This window comes from Chrysemys picta, chromosome 9, assembly GCF_011386835.1.
Source record: "Chrysemys picta bellii isolate R12L10 chromosome 9, ASM1138683v2, whole genome shotgun sequence".
NCBI lineage: Eukaryota > Metazoa > Chordata > Testudines > Emydidae > Chrysemys > Chrysemys picta.
This window is the reverse complement of record NC_088799.1, coordinates 87,175,130-87,193,558: the sequence shown is the minus strand read 5'-3', so window position 1 is coordinate 87,193,558 and position 18,429 is coordinate 87,175,130. Positions and strand designations below refer to the sequence as shown.

The window sequence follows — 18,429 nt, the reverse complement described above, 5'->3', positions numbered from 1 at the left end:
ATGCTACACTTTTTTGGATACCCATCATTCTGGTCTGATTTTCACTCCCTTCACTTAACACCATGAGTGCTCAGCATCTCAGAAATCAGGCCCTAGGTGATTGTCTGCCTTGCCAAAAACAGAGGCACCCAGAATTAGAGGTGTCTTTTGATATATTTTTGTTTTTTAAACAAAAACCCTGCTCTGTGCCTCGGTTTACCCTTTGATCAAATGAAGAAATATAATAATTATCAGGGTGGAGATGGTTTGAGAGGCTTAATTAACATTTGCAAAGTGCTTTGCGATTCTTGGATGAACAGATTCTATAGAACTGCAAAGCAGAGACCCAAAGATGGGGGTTAGATAGGGTTACCATATTTCAACAATCAAAAAAGAGGACGGGAGGAGCCCCGCCCTAGCCCCGCCCCTGTCCTAGCCCTGCCCCCGTCCTGTCCTAGCCCCGCCCCTGCCCCTTCCACTCCCTCCCACTTCCTGCCCCCTCAGAACTCCCAACCCTCCCCCCCACTCCTTGTCCCCTGACTGCCCCCCAGGACTCCACCCTCTCCCTAAGACTCCCTGCCTCTTGTCCCCTGACTGCCCGCTCCTGAGACCTTCCCCACATCCTAACTGGCCCCCTAGAACCCTACCCCCTACCTGTCCCCTGACTGCCCCAACCCTTAGCCACACCCCCACCCCCTGACAGCCCCCCCCAGAACTCCTGACCCATCTAAACCCCTCTGCTCCCTGTCCCCTGACTGCCCCCTCCTGGGACCCCTGCTCCTAACTGCCCTCCAGAACCCCACCCCCTACCTAAGCCTCCCTGTTCCTTATCCCCTAACTGCCCCTTCCTAAGACCCCCCCCCAACTGTCCCCCAGGACCCTACCTCCTACCTGTACCCTGACTGCCCAAAACCTTATCCACCCTCCCCCAGAAAGCCCGCCCCGAACTCCCGATCCCCCCCCCCCCGCTCCTTGTCCCCTGACTGCCTCCTCCTGGGACCCCTGCTCCTAACTGCCCTCCAGAACCCCACCCCCTACCTAAGCCTCCCTGTTTCTTGTCCCCTAACTGCCCCCTCCTGAGACCCCCCCACCTGTACCCTGACTGCCCAAAACCTTACACACCCAACCCCCAGACAGCCCCCCCCAGAACTCCCAAACACCCCCCCACTCCTTGTCCCCTAACTGCCCCCTCCTGAGACCCCCCCACCTGTACCCTGACTGCCCAAAACCTTACACCCCCAACCCCCAGACAGCCCCCCCCCGAACTCCCTGACCCATCCAACCCTCCCCCCTGCTCCCTGTCTCTTGATTACCCCCTCCCCCAGAACCTCCCTGCCGCTTCTCTGCCCCCCGGCCCCCTTACTGTGCTGCAGAGCAGCACGCTCGACAGCGGGGGAGGGCAGCAGGGTCGGAGCTCCAGACGAACAGCCCGGCGATCTGTGAATGCAGGGAGGGGGAGGGAGGGAGAGGAGGGGAGTGGTGTCAAGTTTCAGGAGAGAGGCGGGGGGAAGTGCAGGAAGGGCTCTGGCTCTGGCTGTCGGAGCCCCGGCTGGTCTGTAAGCCGCGCGCACGCTCTGCAGGGGGGGGGGGGAGGAGGGGAAGTCCGGACATTGACAAATTCCCCCCGGACGCTATTTTTAACCCGAAAGAGCCGGACATGTCCGGGGGAATCCGGACGAATGGTAACCCTAGGTTAGAGATGAATCCCTGAGAGATTAAAAATGGCCTTTATGTGAAAGTCATTGTAAGTAAAATGAGGGCATAGCTCACAATGAACTTATTCTCCTTCCACTCTTTCAGCTGGAAGGGGCCTCAAGCACACCACATGCCTTTTCACTTGTAGAGGCCCTTAATTTTAATACAAATTAAAACCAGGGCACACACTCTCTTAGAACATCTGCCAGGCGTTTTATTTTCATAGCTGCTAGTGCTGGTCAACTTTAAAAACATGCTCTTCTGTTACTAAAGTTTCAATGCAGGTGAGAGAGGAGAGAATATAGGGGAACTCTGGTGGCTTTAATGAGAGCATTCGTTAGTTGGGCCATTCTCTTTTTGGCCTGCAGGTTTCACGCTGGCCATCTCACAGAAGAGATCTGAGGTGGGGGCAGGGAACAACAGCCAGTCTAGACAGAAGAGGCTAGCAGCTAGTTGTCCACTCGGGTTTCAGATTAGACCTGGATAGTGTTCAATTTCTCACAGATGTTTGGCAGCCGCTTTGCTTTGGCTCCTATAATAAACAGGATTTCTTCTGCCCTGAAGGATGTGGTGACCAACAAATTCGCATACATAGGCTCATGAAATAATCCACTGCCAGAGCTGTGGTGCTAATGATCCCATCTGCTGAGGTTTAGATTTCTCAACAAAAAAACAATGATTTTAAAAAATGCACAATCATTTGGATTACGTTCTTACTAAGTACATTAACCTCTGCAGGGTAAGGAATGAAAGTAGCACATGTTCTCTTGAAGTTTTTTAGGTTGAATGCTTCTTTGGTGTAAATTCATTGTAGTCAGTTGATTTACACCAATGATGAATTTAGCTCTTTTTATTTAAAGTCAGATTGTAATTGTTAAATCTCTTTAAGGATTAAAAGAAATGTGGAACAGGTTAACACCTTATTTGTATGCTAAGTCTGTAACTATTGTATATTCTTTGCACCACTTAAACTAAAAATGGCTACATAAAAATTATGAACAGCTAAATAAAACATTTTAGCAACTCTGTGGCCACCTAAGACTTCACAATAGACACTATGAGCATTTGAAACTTGACAGCAGGTTTAGAACTAGAGTCCCTTGTTCCAAAAGCACAGTCCTCACCTCTTATGCTCAAGGAGACTCTCCATTAACTGATAGCAGTACAGGGCCTATGCTCTGACACACATTGTAGCAGCTCTGAGTCTATTCAGAACAGTGGTGCAGATGCCTGAATATCATAATATTATCATAAATTAAAAAACAAAAACATATTCACTTAAATAAGCTGTAACTGACAGTGAGAGAAGTACAGAGGAAGAGAAAAAGATAGTAAAGGTTGAACATCTTTAATCTGTGTAGCTATAGAAATGTCAGAAAAATTGCATTGCAGGGCTATCTACAAGCATATGCTGTAGGGCAGGAAAGGAATCTACAAAGGCAGTCCTGTGGCAAAACAGCTGTTTATATGGGGAAAAACATTACACCCTGACCTTGAGAGCTGAAAGCTTTTATGTACTTTGTAACTAGAAGCAGATAGTCTGTCTATTGCTCTCTGAGGCCCTCCTTTCTATTGCTTGCAGAATATTGGTAGCATGGTTTAATTGTTTAAAGAACCGTTTATGTCATAGTTTTCTCTCACTATATTTTCAAGGCAGTGTATTACTTCCTGTAAAATTACCCCAGACCTGGCATGATCCACTAGTCAGGACTGTAGCATGGCCCTTAGAGACAAAGGCTCAGCATTTAGGGTAGTACAGAAGAGCTATAACAAGTACTAGGAGGAAATTAAGAAAGAGAAAATCTAGACTGAACAGCAGGAAGAACTTTCCTGACAGTGAGATCTGCTACATTGTGAAGTGGTCTCCCAAAGGAAGTGCTGGAAACTGAATTACTTGGAACATTTAAAACTAGACTGCAGAAAGTCTACTGGAAATATAATGAAGGGAACAATTAGTGCAAGATGGCAGATTGACTAGTCAGGTCTTTTACATTATTATTATTATCAGGAATTTTTTGTTCTGTGCTTGCACAGTGCCTACCACAATGGGATCCTGGTCTCTATGGCTGGGGTTCCTAGGCAACTGGTAGTACTACAGTAGCACCTAGAGCCGGGGTGGGCAAACTTTTTGACCCAAGGGCCACATCTGGGTATGGAAATAGTATGGCGGGCCATGAATGCTCACAAAATTGGGAGCTGGGGTGCGGGATGGGGTGAGGACTCTGGCTGGGGGTGTGGGCTCTGGGGTAGGGTCAAAAATTAGGAGTTCAGGGTGCGGGAGGGGGCTCTGGGCTGGGGCAGGGGGTTAAGTTGCAGGAGGTGGGTGAGGGCTCCGGCTGGGGGTGCGGGTTATGGGGTGGGACTGGGGATGAGGGGTTTGAGGTCAGAGGTGTTGAGCAGCCACAAATACCACTGACATTCTCTCTCAGGATCATGCACTTAGACCTGATCTTGTCCTCATGGAAAAGTCGGATAGATTGTAATAGAAAATGAAAACCTTTCGATAGGTTTCAGAGTAGAAGCCGTGTTAGTCTGTATCCGCAAAAAGAACAGGAGTACTTGTGGCACCTTAGAGACTAACAAATTTATTAGAGCATAAGCTTTCGTGGACTACAGCCCACTTCTTCGGATGCATCCGAAGTGGGCTGTAGTCCACGAAAGCTTATGCTCTAATAAATTTGTTAGTCTCTAAGGTGCCACAAGTACAACCTTTCGATAGATTTTCTGAACCATCCTACAGAATTAATAGATATTTAAGTTCCTGCTATGGATTTCCATAGGGTGGTTATAAAGAATGGATCTCATTTGCTATTACATTTTATGGGTTTTATAGCCTCCTGTTGGTTTAATCCCTCATGAATTCTATAGGACATTTCCATAAGGGTACAACACCCATTGAAGGCAATGGAAGTTTCACTATGGTCAGTGAGAGAAGGAACTTGCCTTCAGTTTGGAAACAGAAACATTACTTGCCTACTCTGTTGGTTGTACCTCAAAGGGTCCCATTTAATGGGACTTCTTCCCTTTGAAAATTGTAGAGCTCATCCTTGATGGTAAAAACATGAATAGATCATCACATTGTCTCTTATTGGTTCAAGCCCTGATTTGGCAAAGCATTTAAGCATATGCTTAAATGCCTAATTTCATCCCTACTCAACAAAATCTGACCAGGGTCCTGAGATGGCCCCCATTTCTATAGTATTTGAGCTCCCCTCATAATCTTTAATGCATTTATCCTCATAACACCCTTGTGAGGTAGGGCAGTACTGTAATCCCCTGTGGCAGAGCAGGAACTTGAACTCAGATTTCACAAGGCCAGTCTAATGCCCTAACCATCCATCAGTCATGTGCTGAAGTGGCTTTGCTTAACTGGGGGCTAATTTAATAATACTTAACATTTTCCACCTTTAGCAGCATTTTATGTCTTCATGGCAGTTTACAAGCATTAGAAACTTAAGGCTTACACAACACCTGTGTGGGAGGTAAATAAAGCATAGGGAAACTGAAGCAGAAAGGCCAGAGTGACTTGCCTAAGGCCATAGAGAGGATTGAGAGGATTAGAACTCAGAATTCTTGGCTCTTATTACTGTGTTCAGACCACTAGACCACACATATCTCTGTAATGGAAAATTAAAAGCAATTATTTGCAAGATTTCTTTATGCACTGCTTCTGTCACCTTGTTTATAGTGCTTAACATTGTGGTAAAAGCTTATAATATAGTGTTCAGAATTAGATTTAAAACTCAGCTGTTAAAGTCAATGATAAAAAAAAAAGAATTTGAAAACCAAAACTCTTTTGAGTGTAATATCTTTAAGACCCCAGACAGTGAGATTCCTGCCAAGTTAATCAGCAGTTCAGTGTGGGCTGACATTGTTTTCTTGTAGAACTGACTAGCCCACATTATGACTTCACCTCTTAAATTTCCTCATGAGGTTGGTTTTCACTAGAAATACACTTTTTCCAAGCCATATTCAACCTAACCAAATCATAGTATTTAATTTGTTCCATATTATTGCAGCTACCACTCTGTGCAGCTGGATGGATTGCAGTAGAATACATTTTAGCCTTTGAAGCTTTGAGGCATTGGGAGTTTGTTTGGATTTTTTTGGAAATTGGGAACTTTAGGGAACAAACGTTGAAAATACTTTACATTTATATACTGTCAACTCTTTTCATCACAGACTAACTCTAAATGCCTGAATCATTGTTGCCCTACAGCCCATGTACCTTGGCTTTGCAGATATAGCCCCTGGGGAAATACCTTGGCATAGAGGAGATTTCTTGTGCACCATAGATCTGCTGTAGGCAGATCTGCTCCACCCTTTTCATAGCAGTTCTTGGGGTATGGTTATATGAAGGGTTTTACAGGGAAAACAGGGCCTGGTCCAGAGTTCTGCTATGTTGCAGCTCTTACTAGCTGCCATAACAACTTCTTGAAGTCATTGGCAGCAAGGAGCAAGCTAGTGCTGCCCTGAGTCTGCTCTAAACTGTCCTGGGACCCAAACTGGGGCCCCCAAAATAAGACACAAAAGTGGTATAAAACCACTTTTGCCCTCACCTTGCATTCTGCCCTGAGGTCAACTCTAGTATAATAATGCATCAGGCCTCAAGTGTCATAAGAACGGCCATACTGGGTCAGAGCAATGGTTCATCTAGCCCAGTATCCTGTCTTCTGACAGTGGCCAGTGCCAGATGCTTCAGAGGGAATGAACAGAACAGGTAATCATCAAGTTATCCATTGCCCATTCCCAGCTTCTGGCAAACAGAGGCTAGGGACACTAAAGAGCCTAGTTTTGCATCTCTGCCCATCCTGGTTTAATCACACGTGCGGCTCAGACTCCCTCTCCCAGCGCAGCGGCCGCTCCACTTCTCCCACCTCCCAGGCTTGCGGCGCCAATCACCTGTTTGGCACCGCAAGCCTGGGAAGGGAGGAGAATTAGAGCAGGGGTGGCGTGCTCGGGGAGGAGGCAGAGCAGAGGTGAGCTAGGGTGGGGAGCTGCCGCACAGCTCCCCGGGGGGGGAGCTGCCGCGGGGAGGGGCGAAGCGGGGGGCGGGGAGCTGCCGCAGGGCTGGGGGAGGGCGCAAAGGGGAAGTTTCGCCTAGGGCGCGAAACTTCCTTGCACTGGCCCTGCCAGTCAATATGGGGATAGTTGAAATCCCCCATCTATTGAGTTCATACATACAGTGAGATCACATCACCAATCAATTAAATGCATCCATTTCTGGGATGGAAATGCAGCAACCATTCTTTAATGGCTATGCTACACAGCAATGATTTTATGAGAGGAAGCGATGAATACCAAGTCCAAATGAAACTGTGAGGGGATATTACATTGGAAGAATACATCTGAGCTGGAATTTTTCCAAACTGATGTGAAAAATGGTGAGGATCATCTTGCATTAAAGCAACATAGCAAGTTCAGGGCTGATTTCTGCTTTCAGATCCTGGAGAATGTACTGCTGTTTTTCTTTTTAAAACAGCTGCTTCCTTTGCTCCTGTGTTCAGAAAACACAGGGGATGTCTACATTGCAATTAGACACCCGCAGCTGGCTCATGCCAGCTGACTCGAGCTCATCGGGGTCGGGCTGTGGGGCTGTTTAACTGTGATGTAGACGTTCTGGCTCTGCAGCCTGAGTTCTGGGAGTCTCGCAGCTCGCAATGTCCTAGAGCCTGGGCTCCAGCCTGAGCGCAGACATCTACACTGCAATTAAACAGCTCTGCAGCCCAAGCCCTTTGAGCCCAAGTCAGCTGGCATGGGCCAGCCATGGGTTTTTAATTACAGTGTAGCCATACCCCAGATAACTGTAAATGATCCAAGGCAATGCTCCTTAACATATATGAGAGCAGTATTGAGCTGTCTGTATCTGCCGTACTTGCCAGTATATGTTGCATCCGAAGAAGTGAGGTTTTAACTCACAAAAGCTTATGCCCAAATAAATCTGTTAGTCTTTAAGGTGCCACCAGACTCCTTGTTGTTTTTGTAGATACAGACTAACACGGCTACCCCCTGATATATGGGGATAGAGTCTACTGTGATACAGTGTGTATGATGTATAACAAAGATTTTGCTAGGCCCAAATTCACTCTCTCAGCCTGAGTACCTGGGCTTTGGGAATATGAGGGATGGGAAAGAATCATCCCCATCAGGCCAAAGAATCCCTGGAGAGCCATGCTTGGCTGTTCCTACAGCCCTCATGCTTCAGTAGCCACTGCAGCCCTAATATGCCTCCTCCACAGGGGTGGTAAGATGGAAGACTGTGTGAAAGCAGATCCTGTGGGCGTACCCCACGTCCATTCCCATCTCCCTTCATGCCGGTGTGCAAGGAACAGACAAGAGGCAGACTTCCACACCACACAGGGGCTTGGGGTGGGAGTGAATATGGGCAGAGAGAGGGTTCTGGGCCACCTCTACTCTTCCTTGTGCAGCAGAGCCACAATCGTTCACAGTCATGAGGCCCTTTGCATTGGAGAAGATTTGCCCCTTGTGCCCTCTCTTGCAGTGGGAGACTGTTGAAGGTACAAGGGGTGAGCCCCTGAGCAGCTCAGATCCAAACCAGTCTATTAGTTTAACTTTCTATTGCTTGTGTCAATCCTCTGGCTGTGTTTTGTGAATGAAGCTAGTTTGACTCCCACTCCATTTAGCTTCAGCACAAGACAGGAAGGCAAATGTATTACTTTTCAAAATGGGATGGCAGAAGTCCAAGCATATCTAGCATAGGAAGGAAGCAATCTTATCAACCCTTCTGGCCCATTGATAAAACCACAGAAGGAAATCATTCAACTTTAAATAAGGAAAGGGAAGTCTTCAATGAAAATTAAAAATTGCCTTGGGAATGTTCAAGTCAACAAACATTACATGCACAAATAGCAAAGCTTTTCATCATGCGTAGTGTGATTTACTTGTGATATCAGAGCAGATCTTTTTACAGCTTTCTATAAGCTTCTCTAAAGTTAATGACTTGAGATTTTTATTTCTTCCTTGCCAACTTACTCAGTCATACTCCTTTATTTTGGACCTTCTCAGATGGACACTCACAACAACAGCCACTGCTAAAGACTGACTTCAACACCATTCCTATCACAGAGCCTAATTCATAGTGACCATTACACCAAGATCTATCTGGCATCCTGTCCCTTTCCTTTTAATTAAACATCCTTATATTTTTACTCCCCACTATTTGAAAAAATCAAAAAAATTCAAAAGTCACAGGGCCAAAGCCATGCCTGACATAGGTTCATTGCTAGCCAGAGTATTATCCCTGAGATGAATTTGTCCTACGGTATTTAGGTTTCTGTAGGGTCGTTAGGCAAAACTGTGTGAAATGCCTGCAACAAAAACCTAAACTACATGAAACTCACTGGGTTTCAGGTATCAGTTACAAACACAAATCCCAGACCAAGTTGGTTGAAAGATTTGCTATGGTTAATGAACATATTAGAGGCCTAGTTCACCAGCTGGTATAAATGGGCACAGTTCCTCTGACTTTAGTGGAGCTCCTATGACTTACACCAGCTGAGGATCTGGTCCTTTGAGAAAATCTGGGCCCATAATCAAGTGACTCAAGATGATTTGTGGTCCCACATGGTTATGACAGGAAGCCAGGTGAAACTCAGTGTGTTTCTTTGTGAATACTGGAGTTTATTCAAATTGAAAGCAAAACTTGAGGTGCTGTGAACCCACATGAGTCAAAAGCAAAGACAATGTGGATATGAAACCACTGGGGCTGAATCCCCACTGCCTTTCACCTGGGGTAGTCCTTCTCATCTTGTGCAAAGTGAGTGCAAAACATGGCTATTAAACTCCACCAGATCAGAATAGCAGCATTTTACATCCACTTTGCACAGGGGACAATGAATACAAAATGCAATAGAGAACCGGGCACACTGTGTTTTACCTTCTCCTGTTGAAGTTTTATGTAAAACTTTAATTTAATTCAGTGGGAGCAGGATTGAGCTTTAGGTCAGAGAAGATAAGAACTGTGATTTAATTCCTGATTCACCAGCCTGCCTTGCACTACTGTGATGATGCAAAGTATTTTTAAATTCTGCAAAATTCTGCATGTTTTATTTGTCAATAAATAAATGCAGAGGCTCCAGCATGGCAGTGGGGAGCACAGGCCACTGGCTGTACGAAGGTGGGAGATCATTGTACAGCCTCCCCACCCTCCACCCCCGGGACACAGACTCAGGGTGAGGCTGCACCCAACCCTGACACAGCACAACACCCTGGGGCCCTGCCTCTATGCCGGGCGCACCAGGTCTGAGGCAGGCAGGCTCAACCAGGCAGGATCCAAGTGTGGAGGGGTTCAGTGTGTGGGGATCCATGTGTGGGGTGAGAGGATCCTGTGTGGGACAATCTGGGTGCAGGCAGCTGGGGGAGGGGGTTGTCTAGATGTGGGGGGATTTGGATGCACAGAGGCTCGTGGGGGGCGGGGTTCCAGGTGCGGGGGCAATGGGATTCTGCAGGGGCTTCCAGGTGAAAGTGGTTGGAGCTTAGCGGAGGGGTCTGGGTGTGGCGGTTTTATCAGGGGGGATCTGGGTGCTGGGGGAGTAGGGCTTGGTGGGGTGGGGGTCTGGGTGCAGCTAATTTGGGGTCAGTGGGGATGAGCAGATGGGAGAGCAGCTCCCCCTAGAGTGACACCTCCCTCCGCAGCTGAGGAGCAATGGTGGCAGGAAGCAGGGGAGGATGCTGAGCTTCCTGCAGCTCGGGGAGGTTTCTGGGGGTAGGTCTGACACAGCCCTAGCTACTCCTTGCAGGGGATGAGGAAGTCCCGTCCTCTCCTGCCTCCAGCCCAGCCAGGACTAGCAACTAATCCCAGCTCAGGGTCGGAGCCACTGGCTGGGGTGTCCCCAGCCCTGCGGTGATTTACCTCTCCGCCGGCTGCTCCGGGTGCCTGAAACAATGTACCTGTGCAGCTAGGGAGTGGTGTATGACTGCTCTTGCAGCTTCCATTTGCTTCCCTTCCCTTCATTTTTCTGCAGGGAAGCAAAACCATCTGCAGGGGACATGAATTCTGCGCACTCGCAGTGGCAGAGAATTCCCCCAGGAGTAAAAGTAACCATAGACCTAGTTTAATGGACCAGGTTTACAGCTGTTTGCATTGCTGGAGCAGTGCAAAGCAGCAGGAATCTGGCTTTTAGTGTTTTAGGCCCCTATCCTGAATAAGTTTTGCATGGATGTAGGGCTCCATCTACAAGGAGCTTTTAGCAGGAGTGGGACCTTAGTGTTTATTAGGTATTCAAATTTTCTGCAGTTTTCCTTAGAGAGACATTTAAAAAAATAATTATTGATTTTACCAAGTAAAACCACATACATTAGATATAACATATCAGTCCCTAAATCCATGAGCAACCCTCTATGACACATAAACTTTTGCTCATTTCTATACCTCCTCAATCAATAATTAATTAAATCCAGGGAAGGTAAGTAAATATGCGTCCGAGGCTTAAGCTCCCAAATAGAACAAATACAGCCCAAACCAAAACACTTAAGTATTCTGGACATGGGTGTAATAAGAGATTATAGGTTGGGATGCCTGAGTCTAATAAATAAAGCATAAACCAGGTGTTATATAAATAATTTCGCCAAGGTGCTCTCTGGAGATCAGGGTATTGTTAGCTGCCAAGGGGAAATGCAAAGTAAATCTCCAGATTATTATCCAGAGGCCATATCCTGAAAGATACTGAACACCTGAAACTCCCAATGAAGTTAATGGCACTCTCTCTCGATTTGACCCCATATACATTTAAAAAAAAAATCATTTAGGATTTGCAAGATTTTTGTGTGTGCGCTCGGTACAGAACTGAAATACTGGTGCCAGTGCTGGCTACAGGAATTCTAAAGCCAGATGGAATGTTCAGCACCTACAGTGCTTTCAACTCCCAGCTACAGTCTTTGCTGAAGCTCTGATGTCTGGACTTGGGGAACAAAGTGAAAGGTTTGGGCAGAGCTGGTGGGTATATTGAGTTCTGATCTATATGCTTTGCAAGAGAGAAAGGAACAGTTTGACTTATCCAGATGCAGCTGGGTGTGGCTATATGTGCTTAAAAATAGCCATAAGGGAACAATCAACGGCATTATACTCAATTTAGTGTGTCTTGAGATTTAAACATTCAGTCATGGGCTATTTGTAAGAGCCAGAGGCACATTCTTACCAAACTTTATCCCCAGCATTCCTCTGTGAAAGGATCTGCTATTCTAAGTTATGCTTATATGTATTTGACCCCATTATTCTAAATTCACCCTCATAAACGGTGACCCTTGCAATGAGAGGTATGGTCAGGAAGCTTAATGCTTAGTCCATAACCAGGAAATTAACCATCTTTCTTTGAAGAACCAAACAGATTGTATATGTATACATGTATGAGTGAGAGAGAGAGAAGCTTGGATATGTTTCCCTTCCTTAATTGTAACAGCTACAATACCTAGTCAGTAGGGCATATGTAAAGGAAATTATCCTAATATTGTGGCACCTAGTTACTTCTGTGATGGATACTTTCAAAATGCCATAGACAACAGAGTGCATAGTTCTGTCTTACTTTCAGCTTGATATAACTCACTGGGCTAACTCGATCTCTAATCTAGAATACTGGATTTTCCAACCACTCTGTCCATTTGTTTACTAATTTTAAGTCTTCTTCCTTTGTTATCACTGTGCAGTTGTCAAGCATGATTTATCAAAGCCCTGTTCACTGTGACCTTTAAAGTACAGCATGTTACTGCAGCAAAGTCATTTTTCCAGTTACAGAGAAATGAATCAGTTGACATATCAATGCCCTTTTGCAACCTACTAAATTTATAGGGTGCTGGGATCTGCTGGTACAGTTCTGTAAGGCTGTAGGTCAGAAATATGTGAGCTAAGTATGTCAGACCCCAAAATACTTCTCCCCTCTGTAATGTTACCTGTTACAGCCTGAAGGAGTCTTTGTACAATACAAAAGTGAAAATGACAAGAAAACAATGGGCCCGTAGAGTAACAGCCAAACATATTGCTCTCCAATGTAGCTGTTAGGAATGGAGTCAAAACATGGCAGCCTTGATTGTTGTTCAGGCAAAAGAAGTGGAGAGCAAAATATCCAACCATCCCTGAAAAGTTCCTCCATAAACAACATAAACTTTGGTGTAATGACAAATGCCAGAGAATGAGGCCTTGTAATTTGTCATGATCTAGCATGAATTAACTGGATTTGTTATTACAAAATATTTTAAATATTATGCTAATATCCCAGATAAAGACAGCCTATGTATGTATCCCACTTTAGTTTCCACAAATTGGCAGACACAGTAGTTTCCAAACTGTCCATATAATAAAATACAAAGCCAAGTCCAGGTTGCTCATTAGAGTTGCTTTCAGACACTAGTATGCAACCATTGCTGGTATTTCAGGTTTTGCTTAGCTGTATATTAGGCTCCATCTTCCCTGTGAAAAGCCACTGCTTCCTTGTCCAGTTGTTTGTGTTTTAGCCCACAACGGAGCTGGTGATTTTCCAAACACAGTCTCCTGTTTGCATAATGGAATGGGAGGCAGCAGATACTGTGGATATAACTAGTCTTGTAAATTGGTACAGTTGCCCAAATTTGTTGGAAATCAATGGCTTAGCAGCTGTTAAGAAATAGCCCCTCTCCCTGAGTCTTGCTTTAGATTCTGATCTAGTTCTTATAAACAGCTGGTCTGTTTTTGCTCTCACTAAAACCAGTGTACATCTGTAGTAACTTCACTGATAGTTACCTAAGTAAAAGAGCGGAATTGGGCCTATTCTCTCTGCTGACTGGAGCTAGCACAAGTGCTTCTTCACCTCTATGGCAGAGGGTTCTTCTAGGATCCTACAGACGCGAATGCTTATCCCACTAAAGAGTACTCCAGAGCAAGGGTGACCCCATCCATTCTTCAGACAGGCCATTAGACATCCTAATATTGAATGTGACTTACTCCTGGGCGGTCAGCCCATTGCAGTTGTGTTGTGTTTCATATCCAAGGTGTAGATGCAGTTCACAGGTGTAGTGTAGGTCCTTTAATTAGGTCAAATAACAACTCTGACAGCAAGAAATAGGCTAATTGCTTTAGGTCCAATTTAACAAGAATTAGCCATCATGTAGCAAATCACTCTGATTATAGAGAGGAGATTTCAGCAAAGCAACTAGATGTACTTTATAAAATAGTACAGTCAGAAAACCATGATTTTTTACTTTGTATGAAGATTTATTAACTGGTCAGGGCTAGACTCTGCTCTTATGTTGTAACCTCCCCTTGAACAGTATCTTACTATGGGCTAGACCAGGGGTGGGCAAACTTTCTGGCCCAAGGGCCACATCTGGGAATGCTCACAAAATTGGGGTTGGGGTGTGGGAGGGGTTGAGGGCTCTGGTTGGGGGTGTGGGCTCTCTGGGGGGCCAGAAATGAGGAGTTCAGCGTGCGGGAGGGGGCTCCGGGCTGGGGCGGAGGAGTGGGGTGCGGAGGAGGGGTGAGGGTTCTGGCTGTGGGTGCAGGCTCTGGGGGGCTGGGGATGAGGAGTTTGGGTTGTAGGAGGGTGCTCTGAGCAGGGACCAAGGGGTTTGGAGGGTGGGAGGGGGATCAGGGCTGGGGCAGAGGGTTGGGGTGCAGGAAGGGATGCAGGCTCTGGCTGAGGGTGCGGGCTCTGAGGTGGGGACGAGGATGAGGGGTTTGGGGTGCAGGCGGATTCTGCAGGCTGGGATCGAGGGGTTCGGAGGGTGGGAGGGGGATCAGGGCTGGGACACAGGGTTGGGGCATGGGGAGAGGCTCAGGGGTGCAGGCTCTGGGCAGCGCTTACCTCAAGTGGCTCCCAGAAGCAGCGGCATGGCCCCGCTTCAGCTCCTATGCATAGGGGCAGCCAGGGGGTCCGCTCTGCACGCTGCCTTCTCCCCAAGCACCACCCCTGCAGCTCCCATTGGCCACAGTTCCTATTTGCAGCACTTGGGGAGGGGGCAGCGTGCAGAGCAGAGCCCCCTGGCTGCCCCTAGGCGTAGGAGCTGGAGTGGGGCCATGCCGCTGCTTCAGGGAGCTGCGTGGAGCAGCCCCTTTCCCTGCTCCCCAGCTGGAGCACTGGAGTGCCGGAGCAGGGCAAGCCCAAGACCCTGCTCCCCAGCAGGAGCTCGAGGGTGCGGGCTCTGGATTAAAACAGCTGGCAGGCTGGATCCAGACCACGGGCCGTAGTTTGCCCACCCCTGGGTTAGACTGAGACTTAGCTTTAACCCCTGTTTATGATCAGCACAGCTAGGGGGAGCCCTAGCAAGGGAATGTGACTTCCCTGCTTCCACTTTTGTCTGGCAGGGAATAACTTACTGCAGCTCTGGAAAAAGTTGCAGCTTACTTTGTCCCGGCTCCCATGTTGAAAGGGGATGGAGCCAAAACTCCACCCACAGTCCATCTGTCACCACCCTGCCCTGAGGGGATGGAGTGTATGGCACACAGCCCCTGCTCTCCTCTAACCATGGCTTTGCCATGATGTGACTTACTCCCCCTCACTACTGACTGTGCACCCCGGTAAAGACCAGTCTCATTTTATCCCTACATATTTGTACAGCATCTGCTACAATGGTGAGCTTCACTGGGACCTATGAACCTAAGTAATCAAGTATGCCAAAAAATTATGGGGAATGCTGCTGGGAAAAAAAGTGTTTTCTTGTTTGGCTTCATCTAATTGCACTCCATCCCTATTGCTATAGAGACTGTTTGCTTTGATCTGTGCAGCCTTTGCATGTTGCTAATTGGAGTAAAAGGAATGTGAAAAATGCAAACACTTAACATAATCTTCTTGGGACTTGCATGTAAAAATTTTATGGCAGGTATTTCCCAGTTTACTACTTCCCCATGATCATTACTGGAACAGCTTTGTTAAAACATTGATGTAACATATGTTACAGAATATTTGTGGCTTCAAGTGTTGAAATGACCCAGTGAAAGAGAGGGTCGTGTTCTTCTGGCTGATGGTACATCTGTTATGCAGAGGGCTGTTCTGCTGGTCTCTGAGAAAGCTTTGTTTTCAGTCCAGGACTATATTTTGGTGCCATTTAAAATTTGTAATAAAATATAAGCATAGCTGGAGTTGAAGTGGAGGATTCCCTTGTTTCTAAGGCATGAGACTAGGACTCTGGAGCTCTAGCTAGCTAGACATTTATACTATGTTTACCTCATTGTGGTAGCTGAGATCTGGACTCTATTCCTATCCTTGTAACCTGGGACCATTAGTTTCACCTTTGTGTGCCTCTGTTTTCCCCCTAGCCCTTTGTTTGCCTTGTCCTTTTAGATTGTAAGTTCTATGGGGCAGAAACCACCTCTTACTATGTGTTTGTGCAATGCCTAGCACAATAAGACATCAGTGTCAGCTGAGGCCTTTGCGTGCTGCCATAATATAAATAGTAATACTTCCAATGTGACCCTGGACAAGACCTTTGTGTCTCAATTTCCTCAACTATAAAATCGAGATAACAGTTCACAGATGTGTTGTAAGGGTTAGCTCATTCATCTTTGCTTTGAGATCCTTAGATAGAAGACACTTTTGGAGTCCAAAGTATTGTTAAGTACGTGACACTAAAAGATTTGTTTCTCAAGTTTCCTTTTCAATGACCACCATATTACTGTCAATCCTTTATGTCCATATCCTTGTTTTAAAACCAGACTCTCTTGTTCTATCATGTAAGTCACTCTGCCTTGTTTCAATGCACAGGGAATGAGTCTTAGGGTTTGCTCAATGTTGTAACTAAATATTTTCAGATTCTTTCAATCTTAACAGGAAAGAGAAATAGGGAGGAAACCATACACAAGTTTACTTTCAAGAATAGTAGGAATTTTAATGATTTCCTGTGTAAAGTCTGAGGGTTCTTCTTGGCCAGTTAGAAGTAACATTGTATAAACAGCAGCAGTGTATCTTTGAAAAAATTGTTAGCCTTCTAAGAATCAGGAATAAACTAATATGTGACTTTATTTAGTGCCATGCCATAGAATTGGGACATGAGAAGCATGTTCAGATTTCATTAGAAAAATTAAATAACGGCTGGTAGCAAAATCCAACTCAAGTTTACACTATTCCATGCCAATAGAATGTATTGAGAGCTGGGCCAGCAGTTTAGTGGTAACACCACAGCATGCTCCCAAGGAGTCATTCTGTTCTTTGTTCTCCCTGGCCAGCAGAGGTTGGGGTATCTGACTACATGCACAACATGCAATTTAAGAAACATGGGGTCTCTCATGACTGGTACAGGAAAGTACATGGGGATGCTCTATATCAGTGGTTCTCAAACTTTAGCAACCTGAGGCCCCCCCGCCCATTTTGATTTAAATTTTTTCACGGACCCCCAAGCTCCCCGCTCAGCCCCAGGCCCCGCCGCCACTCCATCCCTTCCCCCAAGGCCCCACCCCTACCCCTTCTCTTTCCACCCCCTCCCCCAAGTGCACCCCATCCCTGCTCCTCCCCCTCCCTCCGAGTGCTCCTGCGTCCTGGGAGGGAGAGGGAGGAGTTGAGGCAGGGAAGGGAAGGAGTTGATCAGCAGGGCCCGCAGACCCCCTGGAGTACCCTCGTGGATCCCCAGGGGTCTGCAGAAAAACGCTACTCTATATGAATGGGTCAGATAACCTCCTCTTAGGCAAGACCTTCCTTCAGAGGGAAAAGGAGAGGATCAATAAGGAGAGGAACCTGTCAGCATCTACCAAATGTCTAGGATTAAAGCCCCATTTCCCAAAATGTAGTTTTTTCCCTCAGTGACTGGCTGTGGATGTAAAAACTTCACAGCGATGCTGGTGAATGGCTGAGTGAGCAGGCTAATGGTGGGGGTAGGGTGGGAAGGAAGTGAAATTCTGTATCTGCTTTGTTACATTTTTATTTTTCACTATTGGCTGGTACAAAACCGCTGGGAAGAAACAATTTCTGTTACTGGATTCACTTATGGCCCCAGTGGCTTGATGTATTTTTCAGAATGAATAGCTTTTCATTGATTAAATACTCCCTGGAGGCTTTTTAAGTAAGGAAGTGTCGAATACTCTGTTCCACTTTTCCATGGCTGCAGAAAACTATCATACTGTACTTAGAGACATGGGGTGGGAGATTCAGGAATCTAATAGCCCTGAAGAGATGCCAAATGTGTTCAGATTCAAGGAGGAAGAAAGAGGACAGGATCCTGATAACTTGACAAAGCATTTCACTTTAGTCTGCAAAGGCAAGCAGGAAAGTGAGTGCTGCATAAGCAAGACATTTCATTTGTGGTTAAATCCACAGATGAGCTATTATAGAAAATATTCTCCAAAATATGCTTACATGAGAGATGGGGCACATGGTACTGATTAGAATTAGTACCAACAGAGCGGATTTATTACACAAAATCATTCCAGCTGAAAGCTGGTAACATGTTTCAGCGTCAGAAGACTGCCCTTTTATTATTACCGTGGCCACACAAAGTGTCTGATGCCGTGAGTGCCCTCAGCCAATGGGAGTGAAGGGTACTGTGCACATGCTCAGGAGCTGCTCAGCACTTCTCAGAATTGGCCCAGTCTTGCAGTTACAGGGATATTGAGCTAGAGACAACGTATTCTTTTAAGTATCAAACATACCAGAAAACAAAGTGGGAGGCATACCTTTCATACCACAGCAGTCAGTGGTTTCTGCCTCTTTCTGCACTTCCGATCACTTTCAGCCCCCTTTGTCAGGAGACAAACAAGACATATTTCACCTGCTTTCATACTTGAGTAGTGAGCTCACACCTCTCAGACTAGGAGAGACAGATCCTTCCATCTCCATGCTA

General features: G+C 46.2%; 2 protein-coding genes across 6 annotated transcripts in view; both read left to right on the top strand.

Moving 5' to 3' along the window:
• LOC135973540 (uncharacterized) overlaps positions 1-18,429 on the top strand; it is a 904,472-nt gene that overhangs the window by 844,038 nt on the left and 42,005 nt on the right. The window lies entirely within an intron of this gene.
• Positions 1-18,429, top strand: part of LOC101951137 (transcription initiation factor TFIID subunit 4-like) — a 109,791-nt gene that overhangs the window by 52,423 nt on the left and 38,939 nt on the right. The window lies entirely within an intron of this gene.